This window comes from Callospermophilus lateralis, unplaced genomic scaffold (genome assembly GCF_048772815.1).
Source record: "Callospermophilus lateralis isolate mCalLat2 unplaced genomic scaffold, mCalLat2.hap1 Scaffold_63, whole genome shotgun sequence".
In the NCBI taxonomy this organism is placed as follows: domain Eukaryota; kingdom Metazoa; phylum Chordata; class Mammalia; order Rodentia; family Sciuridae; genus Callospermophilus; species Callospermophilus lateralis.
This window is the reverse complement of record NW_027514713.1, coordinates 14,965,342-14,986,964: the sequence shown is the minus strand read 5'-3', so window position 1 is coordinate 14,986,964 and position 21,623 is coordinate 14,965,342. Positions and strand designations below refer to the sequence as shown.

Sequence of the window (21,623 nt, the reverse complement as noted above, 5' to 3'; positions counted from 1 at the left end):
ATATAATTTAATAAATATGTGTATTAAGATTGTTAATCATATAGCATAAAATTATTAACAATCTATATTTACTCAAATAAATTGAATCTGTTCCTAAATAATATCAAAAAAATCAGTTTGGTTTATATATATATATATATATATATATATATTTCTATTTTCATGTGTGTGTATATATGCATATATATATATAAAACTTAACTCATTATGTAAATATTAATTTATGGTGAAACTAAATTTAAATAAAATATTAATTTAAAGGACCATATTAAGTCACAATAGTATAGATTGTATAATGGCATAGAAGGCTCAGGAAAGCAAGAACTCTGTCTAATGAGGAAATCATACAGAATTTTTGATTTACTCTAATATTATTATTTTATAAAAAAGAACAAAAATTTATTTATTTTTTAATTTGATGTTTTATAATAATTTATATATAATAGAATTCATTTTTCTAATTATTAATAACTCCCCTCACCTAAAGGTAAGTCATTTATAACTTTGTCACCGGGCACTTTGTCAGTTCACTGGCTCACAGAAGTAGAAGAAACAGAATCCCCAGAAATCCAATTGTGCCTGGCACATAAATATTTTCTCAATGAATACATGTTGTTTGAGTGAATTACTGAAGAATTAAATGCTGCACACTAAATTATTTATATATAGAGAGAAGGTCAAATAACTTATTCAAATTCACACAGATTTTAAGTGGAACCAAAATATATGTCTCCCCAGCTAAATTCCATTTAGTGTTTACTACATTCCAACAATGTGCCAAGCACTGAGTCTGGGGCAGAAAATGTAAATGACAGGTGCAATCACCATATAGTCACCTTTCCAATAGGAAGATGCTGCCTTTTGTCCTTCATTTATGTACAGTGTACATTTATAATCTTGCTTATTAGCAGAAAAAAATACTACAACCTGTGGTAACCAGGTAAGGAGAAAAAGTAAAGACAGGAAAGACTGACATACAAATCTCTTACCTCCAAACAAGCATGCAATGAACAGACCAACAAAATGGGAGGATTGGAAATATGGAATCCACTGACCCCAGGGATTAACTGCAGTTCTGAAAAGTTAATATCATGTCTTTATTAAAGAATATGCTTTCAAGAGGGTCAACAAGACAAGAAAGAACAGTAAAATATTAGGACTTAAATATTTTTATTATGCAGAGGGAATGCCTAAGATATTTAAGAGAAACTTAATGGAGTGAAAATATTGGCATATTTTCTTTTCATTGGCAATTCCCATCTCTCCTGTTCCTACCTTCTCAGCAAACTACCAATCAATACAGCCCTTATATACAAAATGAATGTCGTGTATTAATCTGAGCGCAGTGGCACATGCCTGTAATTCCAGTTAGTCAGAGGAGGCTGAGGCAGAAGCACACCAAATTCAAGGGCAGCCTGGGCAACAGGGCAAGATCCCATCTCAAAAACAAACAAAGCAAATAAACAACAAAAATAACCTCTTCTGGTAATTTTCTACTGACTCTCTCCTCTGCCTGTCTTCCAACTTCCAAGCCAATATTCCTGTTCACCCCATGCTTTGATTTTCTATCATGGAGCAATGTCTTTCTTCCCCTTCCCCCTCCCCTCCTCCTCCTTTTGTTCAGTACTTGGGATTGAAACTAGGGGCATTCTACCTCTGAGCCATATCTTGGTCCTTTTTATTTTTATATTTCTGGAGCAGGCTCTTGCTAAGTTTGCTCTGACTGGCATTGAAGTTGAGGTCCTCCTGCTTCAGCCTCCTAAGTAGCTAGGATTATAGGCGTGACTGAAAAAGAATATCAAGATTTGAATGCTATTTTATAATGTCACCCAAAGGTAGAAAAATGAATAAAATAAACTGCAAAGGTTACTTTGAACTCCAGGATTATTATGTCAAGTAGCTTACTTAGGAAAAAGAGGAGAACTAAGGGGAAAAAATTTGCCTAAGTATGAAATATTGGAAATTTTAATTGATAAAAGATATTATTCCAGTTAGAATAAGTACAATAAATTGTAGCAAGCTAAATCCAACAGGGTAAGATGGCTAGGAAGAAATTAAACTAAAACTAAGCAAGACCAAGAAAATATTAAAAAAATAAAAGGTCTTTAAAAATTCTTCTAATCTGGGGCAAGTTTAACTGTGACCCCTAGGTCAAATCCAATCTACCACCTATTTTTTAAAATAAAATTTTATTAGAACATTGGCATTACTATGGTTTGATTCTGTAATGTACCCCAAAGGTTCATGTATTTAAGACTCAGGATTCAGTTGATGATGCTTTTGGGAAGAGTGGGACTGAGTTGGAAGAGGTGGGTCACCAGGGATATTTCTTTGAAGTTTATTTTGTCCCTAACCTCTGACACACTTTCTTTCTCTGCTTCTAGATCACCACAGGTGAGCAGCTTTGCTCTACCTGCTATTTGACCATCATATCCTGCCTCACCATGGGCCCAAAATTCATGCAACAAGCTAACCATGTTCCAAAAGCTCTGAAACACTGAGTCAAAATAAATCTTTTCTCCTTTAACTTGCTCTTCTCAGTTATTTTGTCACAAGGATGGAGAGTTGATGAATATAATCAAAATCATTTATCTGTGCATATCTATGGTTGCTTTAGCTCCACAATGCAGAGCTGAATATTTTCTTAGATACAAATATAACACAAAAAAACTTAAAATTTTTCCTATCATGTCTTTTGTGATTGAAAATGTTTTTCCTTACTTAATCAAATTTCTTTATTTACTGATAAGAAAACCCATCTCAAAGAATTAAAGAATTTAAGTAACAGTCATAACAGAGCTAATCATTCAACAACCACATTAAAAAAAATAAAAAGCTTTCATGATTTAATTAAAGTTGCCCTCTGGGATCCTTTGTATCCTAATTGTTGCAAATTCAAATATATACATAGGTTTGGAAGCACTCTGAAATATTTAATTTACAATGAATTCTCAAAGCACTTACAATGCTTTTTGTATTCTATATGACTAAAAATAGGGTCACTTAGGTAACAAAATAGGGCACTCTTTGAGACAAATATACAGCACAGTTTTATTTTTATTCACTGGGGTTAACATCACTCTTTGGTACATGGCAAAAGCCATAAAAAATATTTGGAAAAACAGGGTAAAAAATGATCATATTTAAAAGTACTGCTATATGCTATTTGGTTTACAGTTTTGAATTTGACTTACCCTTAAACAAGACCCTGAAATAGATATTATTCATATTAGGTATGTGGAACAAAACAGCAAGGACACAAGATGAATACTGTGATTTGCAGCATCACAAAACTATTACACAGTAAAGACCCAAGACTCCCTGGGTCTGACCTTGAGTACCCAATTCCCTCTTGTTCCCACTGCTTGATGGTTTGGGCACTCCATATTGAGAGGATCTGATCAAGCCACATGGGCCATAAGTTAAATTTTATTTCCTTCTATCTCTCTACAAATGAATAGGCTCAAAATTATGCTAAAATCTATAAACACTCTTACACACTGAAAATGTCATTTCTTATTTTAAAAAATCTCAGTGACATTTTCAAAGTGCAATTTCCATGGGGCATGTATATTATATATGTTATACACATAGATGAAAATTAAAATGAAGTTAAAATAAAGTGACTTATGAAATAAAATTGAATATACTTACTGTTATCCATTTTAAATCTGGTGCTGAGTTCATGGCCAAACCATCCCACTAACCTAAAATATAAGGTACCCATTAGATGTTTTGGCCTACACAAATGGTTATTACTTTAGGAATCAGCCAGCATATTAAAATCACTTATGTTTTAAGTTATGAAATATTTAAACAGATAAAAGGTAAATGATAGAAGAAGGCAAGGTTGTCAAAAGTAAGGATAAATCAATTTAATTTTTATACGGCAAATCATCTATTTAATGTAGTTTTTTCTTACTTAAAATAAATTAAAATGACTTGAAATGTTAAGGAGTATGTTAATTTCAAAATAAAGTTAAAATCACAATAAGGTAAAACATTAATATAATATTTTCACAATCTGTAAAGAGAAATGGTAGCTCCAAAGCACTATTTACTCATTGGTATTCTAAAATGAAAGTTCTAAAGAAATTGGTTACTTTCATATTGTTAATAAAAATGTTAAGGCCAGGCCTGGTAGTGCATGCCTATAAGCCCAGAGGCTCCTGCGGCTGAGATAGGAGGATTGTGAATTCAAAGCCAGCCTCAATAATGGCAAGGTACTAAGCAATTCAGTGAGTCCGTGTCTCTAAGTAAAATACACAATAGGGCTGGGGATGTGGCTCAGTGGTTGAGTGCCCCTGAGTTCAATTCCTGGTTCCAAAAAAGAGGTTAATTAGCCAAACACAAAATACACAATATGTAGGAACATCAATACTTTGGTATTGCTAGATGGTAGACAAAGAACAATTCATAACACTACATCTCAGAACAATTCAGGAAATTGAAATAAATCAGTGAAAAAAATTGAAAAATTTATTAAACAAGAAAAACTGTAACCAAATAATGAGTAATTTAAGAAAAGTCAAAACTGATTGTTCCAAGTAACAAATAACAAGTATGTTGATACATAAATCAAATTTCAGTTGTGGTGAGGGAGAGATGTCAATTAATCAAGATAATACAATTGTAAGCATGAAGTATAAACATTTTATGGAGGGAAAAATGACAAAATAGGGAAAAGATGAATATCATAAAAATTATATTAATTTTAAAAAACTAAATAAAAATAGTACTGTTAAAATATGATACTAAATATTCAACTTAATTCTAAAATGAGAGAAAATCAAAATCAACAGATAGTAATAGAAGCAGTAGAAAAAAATCACAAACATCTAAAACTCCTAAAATTAGGTGGTCTCATAGAGAAATTCTACCTAAACTTTTCAGTTAATCCCAATGCTTTTTAAAAAATATTTTTATTAGTTTTTGATGGACCTTTATTTATTTGCTCATATGTGGTGCTGACAATCAAACCCAGTGCCTCACACATGCTAGGCAAGTGCTCTACCACTGAGCTACAACCCCAGCCCAATTCCAAAGTTTTTAAAATTATTTCAGTGCACAGACAACAAAATACAAATCAAAACAGTGTTATAGAAAAAATTAGCATACTTGTGATACTCATATTAATGTTAATATTAAACCATTTTAGAATTGCACATATTTAAAAATATAAGCTAATTTTGAGAATATTAATATAAAATATTACATAAAATATTAGCAATCAGATTTTAACAACACATTAAAATTATTATACATTATGAACAGTGGAGTTCATATCAGGCATACAAGAGTAGCTCTATACTAGCAAATTTATTATTATGCAATTTATTATATATGTTAGAGAAAAATCACAGGGCTATCTCCACAGACCCTATAAAGACATTTACACCCTTTCAGAACAATTTTAATTAAAAAATTAAAGAATATAATAATGGAAACTACCTATCTCAAACCTTAAAGTCAAACTTAGCCACGAAATACCAAAGGTACTTTTGTTAATAAGAAGAATTTACTTACAGATGCAAAAAATAAAAAGAGGAAGCAAATTATTACCATTTTCAAACTATGAAATTTTGTGCCTGCCATAAACAAAAGGATAATTTAGTGTTGCATTTTGGTATAAAATAAAAATGAAAAATTGAATTTAAAGTCACTACCAAGAAATGTTTAAGACTTACATCTTAAACAAACAAAATCTTGAGTAACATTCAACATTAAGAAAAAAAAGTTAATTATCTTTAAATTAATGTATACCTTTAATATTATCCAAGTAAAAATGAAATTAGATTTTTGTTTATTGTTTTTTACTTATAACTATAGAGAAATGGATTCTAATATTATATGTAAAAAAAACAAAACAAAAGATATAATAAGAATTCCATAAAACCATAAGAACAATGGAGGGATATATTTCTACAAGGTGCTAGTATTTAGTAAAAATGCTAATTCTAAACATTGTGGTATTGTGTTAACAAATCCAATAATATGCAGTCCTTTGTACTAACAGGTCTTAGGGGAAACTTGGTATTGTTTCCATAGATCAATGAATAAGGAGAAAATAATGTCAAGCAACAGTCTATTTAAAAATCATTTTCAATTTATATTGCCATGTATTAGCTAATCTTCTAAGTATAAAAACACCTAGATATAGTATTCAGCCATAAGAAAGAATTAAATCTTGACATTTTCTGCAACGTGTATAGACCTGGAGAACATCAGGCAAGTAAAATAAGCTGAATACAGTACCATATGATATCACTCATTTGTGAAATATAAGAAACTGATTTCAAAGTGATTGAGAGAACAATGATGGTTATTAGAGGCTGAGAGTACAGGGAAGGTAGAGATGAAAAAAAGTTAATCAATAGATACTCAGTTATCATGAGGCAGGAGTAAAAAGTTCAGATGGCTGTGTACTGCATACCTTAAAATACTAATTAAAAGATGTTGAACATTCTATCCATAAAGAAGTAGTATCTATTAGAGAAGATAGATATGTTTAACCTGATTCATGATGTATACATGAATCAAAGCGAAGTACCCCACTGATATGTACAATTTTTGCACTTTTACATATCAGTTAAAAAACAGAAATGAAAAAAAATATCTTAAGATTTGCCTTATGACAGCACCCAAATATAGGCCAAAGATCTAAATATATCACTTATTGAAAAGAAAAATGACTCTTAAAATTTAAAAAGAAAAATCATCAACCTACTCATGATAAGAATACAAGCTAAAACTACATTGAGACAACATTGTTCATCTCTAAGGTTGACAAAAATTCAGAAGTTTGATTAATATGCTCCATTGGTATGACTGTGAGAAAAAGGAAAATTCCAGCATATTATTATGAGAGTATAACTGGATGCCTTCCTGTGGGAAACAAATGAATAAAGCCATAAAAGTGATAAATACATAACAGTTAACCTGGAATATTCATGTTTGGAAATTTACTCTGGAGAAGTACTTACAGAAGTATGAGGTGAATTATGTGTTAGTAGTCACTGCATCTTTTTAGTGATAATCCAGGATTGAAAGGAAACTACATTGTCTTCACTAGGAGGCTGATTTTATAAACTGTGGTAATTTTGTATAATAAGTACTATGCAATTTTAGGTTAAAAGTGAATGAGTAGGAAAGGTGTAGAATAGAACATATTATATCATTTGTTCATACTGAATAATTGTTGCTTTATTTGCTTTCCTCTTTCTTCCTCAGCTACAATATAAACTCAGGAGCTCAGAGACTTACCTCTTGGTACTTATTTGTAGGAAAAGTAAGAGTGATGATGGGATGTCATATGACAAACAGTTGACAGGTGAAACACAAATTAGGACAACTGAGCCAACCTGGAGATGGACAGGGAGCAACCGTCAGGACCGTATCCACTATCTGTGTATGTTTTAGGAAAAGGGGAAGGACACTCTCTCCTCCTTTTGCTACACAGTCAGAGCAGCATGTACAAGGTTCCAGAGCTGAGAAAGGGCAAGCAACTTTGGTAGTTAAGTGACCTTCCCAAAACCGATGACTGCTGCCTAGCACGTGCAATGTCCTTGCTTTGAATATCAGCACCACAAAACAAACAAGCAAAAATGTACACTCCTTCCAAAGAAGACTTTTCCATATTGTATAAATGGCAATTATGCCACCCATGAGAAATGTAGTCAGTATGTATTGAAGAAAAATTAATTGAAATACATCAGAAAATTTCTAAAAATTGCTTTTAAATTTTTAAATTAGTCAAACTATAAAAGCAGAATTAACCATTTTTTTTTAATTGTTGTTGTTGTATATTTAGCAGCTAAGTCAGAACTTTCTCAAGTGTAATATAATATGTACAGAAGCTCATATAATTCCTTGAACTTCTCCATTAGGATAAAGGAGGAGAAAAATATTATGATTAAATTCTTCATATGAGATTTTGAAGATAATTACAATGGATATTAATTTTGAAAATAAGAATTAAAAGTCAGAAATAAAATGTATCTGAGGTTTTTCTGATAATGATTTATTTATTTATTCTTTCTGGTAATAATTTATAATATCCATGTTCACATAGAACATTATAAATTTATACTGTATACATAGAAGAAAGAGCTTTATAATCCTATTGAAATAACCAAATTGTTTTCTAGTTTACATATTTTTTTAAAGAGAGAGAAAGAGAGAGAGAGAGAGAGAGAGAGAGAGAGAGAGAATTTTTTAATATATATATATATATATATATATATATATATTTTCAGTTTTTGGCGGACACAACATCTTTGTTTGTATGTGGTGCTGAGGATTGAACTTGGGCCGCAGGCATGCCAGTTGAGAGCGCTACTGCTTGAGCCACATCCCCAGCCCTAGTTTACATATTAACATTGAAAGAAGCTTCTATGAGAAAAAGAAAATTGAATTTTGGCTGTAGAGGAGATCTTGCCTCAGATGTGAAGAACTTTTCTGTCCTTGTAACTGAAATGATCTTGTAACTTTGTAAAGTTTAATATTAGAGCCACTAACTTAATACTTTATATATATATATATATATATATATATATATATATATATATATATATATCCATTTGCATTTTCAGTTTCAGGGCAAGCTTTATTTTCAATGTTAACTTGACAAATATTTCAACAGATGGAGCTTTGAGAAAAAGGTATATTCTAGAATTAATTGTTGTTTAGATTGATAGGCAAATAACAGGTTTTGAGTGATCTGGAGAAAAAAATAAAGGATGTTAAAAGTATTTCAGATATGAAGAAATAGGCAATTTGGAAATTGAAAAATATAAATTTAGCATTATTATAATTTTTCATATTTAAAAAAATTAAATTTTTAAAATTTGTTAAAGAGAAATATTTCTTCTAGTCACGTATCAAAAAAAAAATACAGGACTGCATACATAATGCTTTCTGTGGAAACAGATTTACCTCTTGGCAATTTCTTTTTTTTTCTACTAATCTGAGGCAAAAATGGTAACTGAGACAAAGCAGGGAAAAAAACATAGCGACACGATTTTTTTTTATGTTCAGTGGGATCAAAACAAAAATTGGAAGAAAGATTTCAATCTTCCCTATTTAGTAAACTTTTCTTTCATATTTGTGTGTTCACTGAATAACTGGGTATTTGTCATTTCAGTTTGTGGAGTGATATTAAAAATTCAAGAGCATGAGTTATGATGGCTGCTGGTGTATCTAACAGAAACATCAAAGACCTGGTGTTCCAACACTGTATCACAGGAGGAAATAAGAGCTTGTTTTTGAAAATAGAAGATGACATGTTCATAACCCAAATATGAAAAAAACAAGGGACTGCACAAAGGGGGAGATGTGTTATTCTTAGAGAAAAACCTCAGAAATGATTTCTCAACTGAGGCCACGTCATTGTTTTTTAGGCTTTATTTACTAAAGCTGTGAAAGTACTTGAACTACATTTTAAATGTGCAAATACAATATGATTATGTAGAAGTGAAGAATTTCAAAGTTGTTTACCTCATAATTTGATGTTGGTATTTCTCTTTTACACTGATTCACTAAAGACATTATATTTTTCTTTCCAATGGCAAAGGACATGAGGAGACCCCGGGACCCTAGCCCAGCTCCACTGAAGATGCTAATTGTTTGTCGTCCATCTCCTTTCCAGACACTCACAGCATTTGGATCTATTACCCTAGGAAGGAAATTATATAATCCCACAGAGCATTAAGGAATGGTCTGGCCAATTAGATTATTGGTTCTCATGCCCATAAGAAATTTTATTCCAAAGGCATGATTAAGCAATGTTCTTGAGCAGCTAACTGCTAAGGGAAAAAGAACAAAAACTAACAAAGGTTTTCTGGGAAATGGGCACAAGAGATTTCTTGTATTCTAGCTTAATCTTGGCATAATAACAACTTAAAATAGATGTCATTTCCATAATTTCAGATTTCAGAGAAATAAGGATTAAAGAAGTTGTGTGACTCCTCCAAAGGGACACAGCTAACAAAACTCATGATGAACAGGAACACTAACCCCAAGCTAGGAGCTGTGGTTGATATAATATTTTCAGAAGGAAGTTGAATGAAATCTCAAAATAAGTATCTGAACAAGCCAGTAAGCAGGTTGAAGAGGAGATGCTCAATCTCTGGGAGCCGAGTAGAGGAGAAGACATAAATGGCAGACTTCGATAAAGCAAAATAGTTAATAATGGTAAATTAGGGAGGGTTTGTTTTTTTAACAAGGGTGATTTTTTTATGGTTTATGCTCTTAACTAAATCACCCTTCTTTCCTGAGGACTATTATATTTTTCTATATTTCTTTAATTACTTCTCTAGAACAGTTAATAAGACCCCTGACTAGAAGCCAGCTACCCCTACCACAAGAATCTAAGGTCTTTTGGGTGGGTGTGTGGCTGGGGGTAGTGGGCAATTTAAACAGGCATTAACTCAGCATAAGTGTGGTGGGCAGACTCCTAAGGAGCTCTCATCCCTGCCTCCTGGCGTTTGGGCCTTTGTGGAAGAACTGTCCTCTTGACCAAAAGCAGAACCTCGGACTCCACACCCATGAAGCAGAGTAAAGGAGGACACTTTGAGCTAGAAAGAATGAAGAAAAAGGAAACGGAGTCAAAGCTAGATGTATGATATTGAACTATACCTAAAGAAGACAGAGATGCTGACATATTCAACCAGGAAGGAAATATTAACTCGGCAGTTTAAAGTCCTGAAAGAAATGAACACAGAAACTCAGGAAGATAAGATGTTTCAATTTCATCAATGTGAATACTAATTTATTTTAGTTTAGTTTATTTTGGGGGTATATGGGATTGAACTCAGGGGCACTCAACCACTGAGCCATATCCCCAGCCCTATTTTGTGTTTTTTTAAGTAACAGCGTCTCACTGAGTTGCTTAGTGCCTCGCTGTTGCTAAGACTGGCTTTGAACTCCAGATCTTTCTGCCTCAAGGGGGAAGTGAAGTAAGAAAAATAGAAGAAAATAGCAGCTCTCTATAGAGACTTTGTTTCAAACATAATTCTCTATTTATAAGTAGTAAATAGGATCTCAAAGATAATTCTCTATTTATAAGTAGTAAATAGGATCGTATCACTGCAAACCAGGATAATAATACAGTTTTCTTTATAATAGGACTGAAATATTAATATCTTGATATGACAATGATGTCATTAAATTCAGCAGTCAGAGCAATTAAATATATTTTTAAAAAAACCCTCAATCATAGATGCAAATTCTTGCATAGTTTTCTGTCATATGGTGCTCAAAAAGAAGGGATAGAGGGTTTTTCATATTCTAACTGCTATAAAGTAATAGGATCATTGGTGGCCCACTAGCTTTTATTGAATGATTTTTCCTTCATTTGATTCTTTATTCTGATATATAATGTTAATAACTGCCTTGTTATTTTAATCACTGGTGGTATCCATTTTTTAATCTTAATGAAATTCTAAATGTTATTTCTTATGGAAAAATTTCAACTTCCTAAGATTAATTGCTATACATTTTCACCTGATAAAAAGAAATTCAACCATCTAAACCATGTACTCTAACAAGAAGGTGCCATTTTTATCTTATTAAAATTTGCTTTTTTTTTTCCAGAAACTCCTGTTGGATATACAATTCTTGGCCTGTCTTCTTTGATGTGCAGTATTTTCCAGGTTATAAAGCATATTTTCATGAACAACATCAATGATATAATACTTTTAATTTAAGTGGTCATGATAATATATGGTAAACTAGCTGGAAGTTTTATAAAATATTATTAATTTAAATAAAATTAGGAAAAAGAATTTTATTTAGTAAAACCTCATATGAAAGAGATCAAGTCTGGCCCCCAAATTGTCTTTCTATGGAAGAGAGCAAACAGCCCGAACTTGGGTGATTGATGACTCCCCAAACATTTAACCAAACTCTTACAAAACAGGCAAACAGGTTGCGGTTTTATTTCCCTGATTTAGCTTATTTTAGTTGTTTAGTGATTTTGAAAGCAGCAAAACCAAAAATCAATGGAGCTTTCATTCTAAGTCAGACACTACTCTAAGCAGTCGCTCCATCTTTAAAATACTCCTGTGAAGTAGATACTACTATTCTCCTCATTGTAAAGATGAGGAAGTGAGACTCCAGTAGCTTGATGTGTAGCCTAAGATTCCTCAGTTATTAGTTGTTGAAACCCAACTGTAGAGATTGACCCTAATTATCAGAATATTCCCATAAAATGCAAAGTCATGTAGGGCAGACATTTTCAATGCCCTGGTAATTCCATGGAAACAACATCCAGGACAGGCTAAGTGCTGCACTTAGAATATTGAGGGGGGAGAATGCCAGACTGTTGACACAATTTAGATGGCAGAACTCCCACAATCTTTTTAGTATGAACAATGTACCCTCCTAAAATAAAACCTGCTCTTTGGACCTTCTTTGTTCTTCCAGAATCTCTGTAGTCAATTCTCTTTCTTCAAAATGGGTAAATCTAGATGTGTGATCTAGTGAACTTGAATAAGCATGGTCTCCCCTAGGTTATACCTTCAAGCCTACTAAAGGAAATGAGGACTGTTTAAAATCTTTCAAAAACAAAACAAAACAAATACATATAACTATTTCAAGATACATTCACTCGAAAGGTACCACATTTAGAACCTAGGAAAACATTCAATTCATTATGAGCCCACTACTTGGAATGTAGAGAAAGCAGGATCAAAACAAAATAGAAATGTAATCTAAACTGAAACCTTAGCATGGTTTACACAACAACAGCAACAAAAACTCAATGTTATAACCTAACAATGCAGAATGAGAAAACTAAATTAGTTCTAAGTAGCTATTATCGTAACAAGCTTAAATCATTCCTAAAAATTGGAAATAAACAATAATAATCAAGATATAATCTCCTTGAACTTGGAAAAGAAATTCAATTTTTTTTAATCAAAGATTGAAAACCAAGCAGGAATTTAATTTACTTCGAATGGGGATAATTAACAGAATTTTGGCTGAAGTGAGGTGCTAGAAGACAGCCAGTAAATAAAAAGTAAAGATCGTGATATTCTTTGTGTTCTTTGAACATCATAAATTACATAAAAGGAGTTGCAAATAAATGTTAAATCAACAGTATGACTTGTTATAAAGGCATCTTTGAGGCATCACCAGATTCAGTTACAAAATGAAACAGCCAATCTTGATCTCCTCAACAAACCTTTAATGGCCCAACTTTCGGCATTAGTTTTAAATCTTTTATGCACTGAATTAAATTATCTTTTAAACCCCTCACCTTTGCTCACCCCAAACCTCAACAAAACTAAACAACATTCTAGTTTTTGTTACTTATATTAGAATAAACATCTAGTTCATCATTGGGGCAAAACTCAAAATGTGATAAAACCAGATATTATTTAAGAACATATTCAAGCAATGCTAATTTCATGAAGTCTCTTAACTTGACATTTTATGACCACACACTTAATAATTTCTGTGTTTAAGAATGAGAGCATGACTAGAAGTCTTTCTTTTTCCGCTCTCTTCTCTCTCTGTCTCAAGGTCACAACTTAAAAGTAAATAGAATAGTTTTACCACTTTCACAGCTTTTTAAATGTGTTGAATCAGACAAATTGTTATAGCACTACAAAATCATGGAACATGTGAGTACAACATAATTGTTTAACCTGAATATAAACAAAATCTGCATAAGTATTTAAGGATAAGTAAGAATGTCTGTCATTCTAGCATCTTCTGTAGCTAACTTCAAATAAACTACTCATCAAATCATCATGTTTCATGGAGTCCAAAGTTCTACAAAGTTTGTTTTCTTCAAAGAATAATCATAAATTTACTAATTAAAATATTTTTAAAAATATTCTTCTTATTATTATTTTTTTAACCCGGGGAGACTTTATCACTGAGCCACATCCCCAATCCATTTGTTTTGTTTTGTTTTATTTTTGAGACAGGGTCTCACTAAGTTGCTGTGGGTGGCCTTGAACTTCCAATCCTCCTGTCTCAGCCTCCTAGTCCTTAGGATCACAGATCTTCATCAGCGAGTCCAGCTATATTCTTAATTTTCATGGTAAAAACATTGGCAGGTTGATTTTAAAAATATCTACATGCAAAGAGATACCTGCACTCCTATGTTTATTATAATGCTATTCACAGTAGCTCAGGTATGGAATTGGCTGAAATGGCCCATGATAAAGAAGTGTCCATGAATAAAGAAAATATACACAATGAGATAGTATTTGACCAAAAAAAATGAAATTTTATCATTCATGGTAACATAGATGAAACAGGAGGATATTATGTAAAATGGAATAAGCCAGGCACAGAAACACAAATACAGCATGATCTCCTACATGTGTAAATGTTAGAAAAGTTGAGCTCATAGAAGGGAGAACAGTATAGGCTTATAAAAGTAAGGAATAAGGAGAATAATTGGAGTGTGAATGATGAGTATCCAACTAGTTAGATTGGAAGAAAAATTCTGGTGTTTTACAATACACAGTGTTACTATAGTCAATTAGAAATGCATTGTAGTCAGAAGAATGGGATCCTAATTTGAATAAGTTATACTTCATGGATGTATAATATTTCAAAATACATTCTACTGTCATGCATATCCTAAAAAGAACAAAAGAAAGAAAAATGAAAAAGAAACAGAAAGGAATGCATTATAGCCAGGCAGAGTGGTATTCCTGGAGTCCCAACACACAGGAGCTGAAGCAGGAAGATCACTTGAGTGCAGGAGTTCCAGACCAGTCTGGAAAGCATGGTAAGACATTGATTAAAAAAAATACAAATATTGTATTTTTCAAAATAGTCAGAAAAGAAGATTTTGGAATGCTTCACCACAAACAATAGGAGATTAAAGTGAGAAATATGCTAATAACACTAACTTCATCTTAACACATTGTATACATGAATCAATCACACTGCATCTCTTCAATATGTATAATTATTATGCAGCAAAATAACAAAGCACAACCACATTAATAAAACAGAGATATATAAAAAGTACCTTTCTGTACATGAGTAAAGCAAAAAACTGAGTATGTCATAGTTTGGGATAAACTTTTCTGAACACATTTTAGGAAAGGAAAGGGAGAATGGAGAGAGTCATCACAGCCACAGATATGGCCAGTGGCAGGCGGATTCCAACCATGTTGGTTTTAGTCTCGGTTATCACAACCACTAGTTTACCTTAACCTGATGCTTTACTTTTATCACTTGAGAATCACAAAGTTTAAAAGTTAAAAAAGATCATTTCAGAATGATCTATTTTGTTTTCCATAAGCAAAAAAAGACTGGAAAGATGAAGAGTGCTGAATTTGTAATCTTTTTTTTTCCATACAAAGAGTGGCTCCCCTTTGTCCTTAAGATAAAACTAAAATTCCCTTCTTGGAACATAAGAACCTTAAAGTTCTGCCCTTGCTTAAGATGCATGTGAAACCACCTTGTCTTAGTCCCCCACTCTTCCCTGTTCCCCTTGAGTCTGAGTTAACAGCATGTCTCCAGTCAGCATAAATGTCCCCACGTTGGCAAAATTAACCAGCTTTTCTCTTGCCTTGGAATGCTCACACTGAATGGTAAGTTCCAGAATGAGAGGGTTCATTTGTCTTCAATGATTTCTTGCCTACTGTTCTGCCCATAGTAGATGCTTAAGAAAAACATTTCATAGTTATTAAATAAGTATATGATATAGGACTTATGACTTAGTATTCTTTTGCACAAACATCAAATTCATCTTTATTCTCTCATTCTTGTCCCTCTATCCAAATTTTTCTCTATGCCCTTTTCATTCAATTTCCTAATAACTGTCAACTGTAACGCTTTCTCCATCCCATATGCCATTACTGCATTTTAGATAGTGAGCATTTCCCTTTTCTATTATTGCAAAGATCCATCAGTTAACTGACATTCCAATTCTATTCTTTTTTTACATTTTAATATTTTATTTACTTTTAAAAAATCATGGTAAGAACATGTAACCCCATCCTCCTGACAAATTTAAGTGTACAACACTGTGTAAAACTACAGGCACAATATTGTACAGCTCTCCAGAATGTAATCAACTTACATAAATAAAACTTCATCATGTTTCTATTTTTGAACTCTGCAAAGATTGCTATATATCTCAGAATAGATTCAGAGTCCTACCACTTCTCCTCACCTCCTCTGCTACCCCTCTGCTTTGAAATCATCTCTAGCCTGTTATCCACAATAGTGCTTTGGCTGGTCTTCAAAAGTCCACTCCTAACCCTCTTACAGTTTATTCCCAACAGAGCCCCTGGTGTGATCATTTTAAAAGTTTTTATGTCAGGGTCACTCTTCTGTCAACATAGGCAATGGATCCCAGTCTCCGTATTGCCAGCCAAGGGCTTGCATCATTTGCATGCTTTTATCTCTTGTCCATCTGTCTCCAGCTCTTTCAATCTATTGCAGCTTGTGGATATGCTTTTCTTCAAGCACCCAAGATGTACACTTGTCTTAGAATCTTTGATAAAATGCCTCTTCTAACCAAAATTCTTTCCACAGGTAAATGCTTCACCCTCTTTTTCTTTTCTTCACCTTTTCATCTGATTCTTACTTTCTCACTGTGATCGTTCATGAATGCTTTTTTAATATTGCACATTGATAAGCATGCCACATTGATAAGCATGCCACTAGTATGTTCTGATACTTCCTTTCCCCCTTATACTTTAAAAATCATCTATAAGATGTACTGATTTTTCAGACATCATGTTAGAGACTCTATTTTGTGTGAGTGTTTTTTTTTTTTTTTTGGTATATTCCAAATGACTTAAAAAAATTCCTGGAGTGTTATAGTAGATGCTCAATAAATATATCTTTAATGAGTGTAAATGTTGCACAGGGGCATTATGAAACTCTGATTTCAAGAAATAAAACTCAAAATTCTTCGGCAGCATATAGTGAAAATATCAACTTCTTTCATGAACAACATTTTAGACTTATTTGCTCTTTCTTTTTGTTTGATCCAAATTCTGTTTTCTATTATTAGCCAAAGTGATCGATAATCAATCCAATTTGTATAATCAAATGTAAACTAATGTGGGTTTGAGTATAATGGAAGTCTGCTTCTGGCAAGCATTCAGTATGGTAGGGTTTGGGCTTGGTTGCATAGCTACATAAATTCCCTGGTAAAATTCTTCAGCCATGACTTCATGGCAGGGCATTAATGTTGTTAATCCATCTTTGCAGTGAGTAGAAAGGTTGGGAAAACAGAGAAACACTTGCTACAGTTCAGTAGATATTGGAGTTCAGAAATAACAGCAGTTCAAACACATATAAAGAAGGCAATGCTAGTCCATCCAAATATAGACCAGAGGGCATTAGGTATGAACTAAAAACAAGGTCAAAAATCACAATAGAAAAAAGTGAGAAAAAGAGCAAGAAGAATTTAAAGCTAGAAAGTTGTAAATTAGCACCTTGGTGAGGAAAGCAAAAGCATGGCTAGGTGATAAATACAGATTCAAAGGTCCTAAGGAAAACAGACAAACAAAAAAAATTTTTCAAACTGACAAAATAAGTTGGTTCAACTGATAAGTTGTATACTCATCCCTAGACACCAGCAGCCAGCCATAGGCTTGACATTGCATGACAGGAAGTAGGTGGAATATCACCTCACTCCTTGCAGAGAGAAGATCTCTATCAATTTCTATTTTCTAAAAAAAATTTGTTTATTCAGAATTGCTGGGCTATGTTCTAAGCTGTGTGATTTAACACTACTCTAGAAAGTAGTGTGAAGAAAGTTTACTAAGTTCAATTTGTTTACTTTCTCTCATTTGCTCACCCACCTGTAAATACACAGGGGGGCTCATACTCAATTGCCTTCTCAAATCCCACTCTATAGAAGAGCCGTTCAAATATATCCAGTGAGCTAACAGTATGACAAGCATACTCATTAAAATGCACTTCCTAAAATAAAAAAATGCAGATAATGAAAATTGTTTTCTGAAGTCTCAGGATAATATGCTGTTCTTATAAGAACCAAATTAATATTTTTGATATAACTACATTACTAATCAGAAAGCTTTTGGCTGGGCATGGTGGCATAAGCCTATAATCCTAGTAGCTTGGGAGGCCAAGGCAGGAAGATTGCAAGTTCAAAGCCAGTCTTAGTAACTTAATGATGTCCTAAGCAACTTAGTAAAACCCTGTCTCAAAATAAAAAAGGACTGGAGATATAACTCAGTGGTTAAGTACCCCTGGGTGGTTCGATCTCTGGCACACACACACACACACACACACACACACACACACACACAAAAATAAGCCTTTGAAATTTTTCTGAATATACTTTTTGAATTGTCTTATCTTAAAATATAGGTTTATAATGCTTTGAAATTCTTTGAAATAAATACAGATGTTCCAAGTACAAAAAGAGAAAGATGTCTCAATCTCAGACTTTAGAAAGAACTATACAAAGCTAGATACACTGGTGCACAGCTGTGATCCCCGCTATTCAGGAGGCTGAGGCAGGAGGATTGCAGGTTTGAACAGGCCTGGAAAACTCAATGAGACTCTGACTCAAAATAAAAAAAATAAATACATAAAAGAGTTGGGGGAACCCTCTGTGGTATAGTACCCCAGGATTCAATCCCAGTATCACCCCCCACACAAAAAAAGAGACAATATGATTTGAATTTTGTTCATCAATGCTGATTAAAATCTCATGAAGAATTTTAACTATGTAGCTAATTTTCATGTATATATTTGGTCTTCACAGAAGCATATGGAAATGCATATTTAATTTGTCAGAGTTTTGCAAGTCACACCCGCCTTCAGAATAATGTGCAAAGTAAAAATCTTCCATATGCTGGAAAATGGTTAGTCTATTATGCTGAGAGTAAAGAGGCATATATTTAACAAATTTCAAGAGAAAATTCTTGATCACTATGGATTGTTAAAGAAATATTAATGAAAATATCCCTGCATGCAAAAATTTAGAATTGAAGGTTTAAATTTATAATCAATTTTTTTCAATCATATCACCTAAAATAAAGTCTTACTAGGATCATATTCCCCTTACATTAAAAAAGTTCCACATACTTTTTAGGCATATATTGCCATGGTCAATGTCAAATCTTCTGAGCCCTGACCAAAGCTGATGGGAATAGGAAATGATGTGGGAACCAACAGCATGCTACCTGTACAGGAGCTGATCATAAAAGTGATGGATTAAAGGGTAATTCCTACCCAAATTATCTTCTTTGGAGAGTAAAAGCAGGTAAACAAAGATAAAATGGATCCCATAGTTTAGATGTTTGTCCTGAGCATATATTCCAAGTGTCCTGGGGTCTGTAAAGCTAACCCCAGTATTCGATGTCTCAGGACCCCCACTGGTCTGTGTGTGAAGAGTCCACATACAAGAGCCACCTACATACACAGTACATGTGACATGACAACAAACCTCTAGCCTGGCTCCTTTGGCACTCATAAAGAACATGATGAATACATGCACTTTGTAAATAAGAATACATTAAAAATTAGCAAGTTAGTTAAAAAAAACCTGTAGATTTCAAATGTCTCTTTCAGGAAAAAACTTGAAGCAATTAAAACAAAAGCTGAAGCTCTTTGATAAGTTTTACTTTTAATGTCTGAAAAGATCATTGACCCCCATATATCTTCAGAGACAACAGACTGCATTTTAGAACAAAAAAAAAATTGAGGTTTCAAAGGATTTCAGTGTTCCTGAATTAATGATTATGTAATTATTATCTGAGAGTAGTGATTTGTGAACAGAAGTGGACTTAATATATTTTTTAATACAGATAATTACTATTTTGGCTTAATTTAAGAACTGGGATTATTTTATCTCCTGAGTAGCAAAAAACAAACAAACAAAAATAGATTATTTACTGAATTTATTTTAAACTGTGATCACACTTCCAAACAAATAAGTTATTTTTATGATCGCAGCTTAAACTCACCATACAGGAAAATTATTTGGAAATTTTTACATAGTTGAAACTGTCAAGCCAAGAAAACAAGAAATCTTTTCCTAACAATTTTTATAAAACAGTTTCTGAATGAAAATAAGTTTAGGTTATGTGTTATGATGCTACAGATGAGTGCTCTTTAAGTAAGTTGCCCATTTCTGGACCCATTGGAGGAACAATTTGAAGACCATGACAGAGGACAGATGTAATGCATGAGTGTGGCTCTAGAAATAAGTGAGAGCTTGAAATCCTGATTTTACCACCATGTATAATTTCTAAAATATTTTATGATAATGAGGCAAAATTTAAAATGTTAAGTCAATAACTCAGATTCCATAAAAATTCTAGTAAAGAGATAAAGAGGAAAAGATCACTTGACATATCCCTTTAAAAAATGCCATTTAAATAATTCTTTCTTCTTTTTATACCTTCTTAAATTTATGAAATTTATGAAGTGAATCTCTCTTATAGGCAACATTTTCAGCTTTCAAAGTAACAGAGAGTGAATTTATTCACTTAGTTAACACTGTGTTCTATTTTACAGAGGATTCATGTCTTTAGTTTCCTACCTCCTTGCTCAAGCTTTTCCCAAGAACCTCTGAGTTAGTCATTTTTGTCTCCACAGCTACTATGGAAAAGTTAGTCTGAGAATTCTCCAGGCCCATTAATTAGAGTTGCCTTAGGACACATATTCTAATTTTGGGTTTTCTGTCATTTATCTCACTCTTTGAATATTTAAGTGATCTCTCTCCAAAAGGCCAGTAAGATTTAAAAATCATAAACAATCACCTCTTTTTAATTCCATCAAGAAAGTTTTATTTATTTAAAAATTTTTTTTTGTTATACATGGACACAATATCCTCATTTTGTTTTTATTTTTATGTGGTGCTGAGGATCGAACCCAGTGCTTCACATGTGCGAGGCAAGCACTCTGCTACTGAGCCACAAGCCCAGTCCAAAAGTTTTATTTTTTAAGAAAGATTTTTGCACAGAAGTATTTGTTGGTTATATTTGCTTATGCTTTCTTAATCAATTAAGGATTGTTTCCTTAATTTTACATGAACAATGACCAGCTTAGAAAAATACCTGTGTCAGAGTAAAATGTGAGCTTTATCTTATTAAATTTTTGAAATAGAAAATAGACACACACACACACACACGTGCATACATATATGCACACATATTCATATGCATACAGACATACTGGAAGTTCTCATCATCTAAAGACAAAAGGGAAAAGGTCTCTTAATAAAATCAATTTTAAACCTAGCAAGGAAAAAAATTGTCACTAAGATGCATATTAAAATATAAAGTTAAAAATTATAAAGGATTTAACTTATAATTTGACAAAATTTAGATTAAATTTATAATATGCTCATCTTAAAAAGACAATATAGTAAATATAGGTTTCTTTTTTTGGCATGTACTTTGACAAAATGATACTGTAGCAAAATATAATCCACTTCATATTATGTTTAACTTTTCAGCATGACCTTTAAGGTAATAGTTTTTAAAGATTTTTTTTAGTTACTCACCATTTTTTTTATACTGTTAATATTCAAGTCATATGCTTTTGAAGTACCTTATCAAATCTCTTTTACCTAATCTACTAAGGATTCCTTGATAAATTCTCTCAGATGCTAATGGAAACATTATATTAATGACAATTTCAGAATCATATACCAA

The 21,623-nt window shown here is 32.5% G+C and overlaps 1 pseudogene; it reads right to left on the bottom strand.

Annotated features, from left to right (window-relative positions):
* The window catches only part of LOC143389660 (kynureninase-like), a 92,442-nt pseudogene that overhangs the window by 6,566 nt on the left and 64,253 nt on the right, over nucleotides 1-21,623 (bottom strand).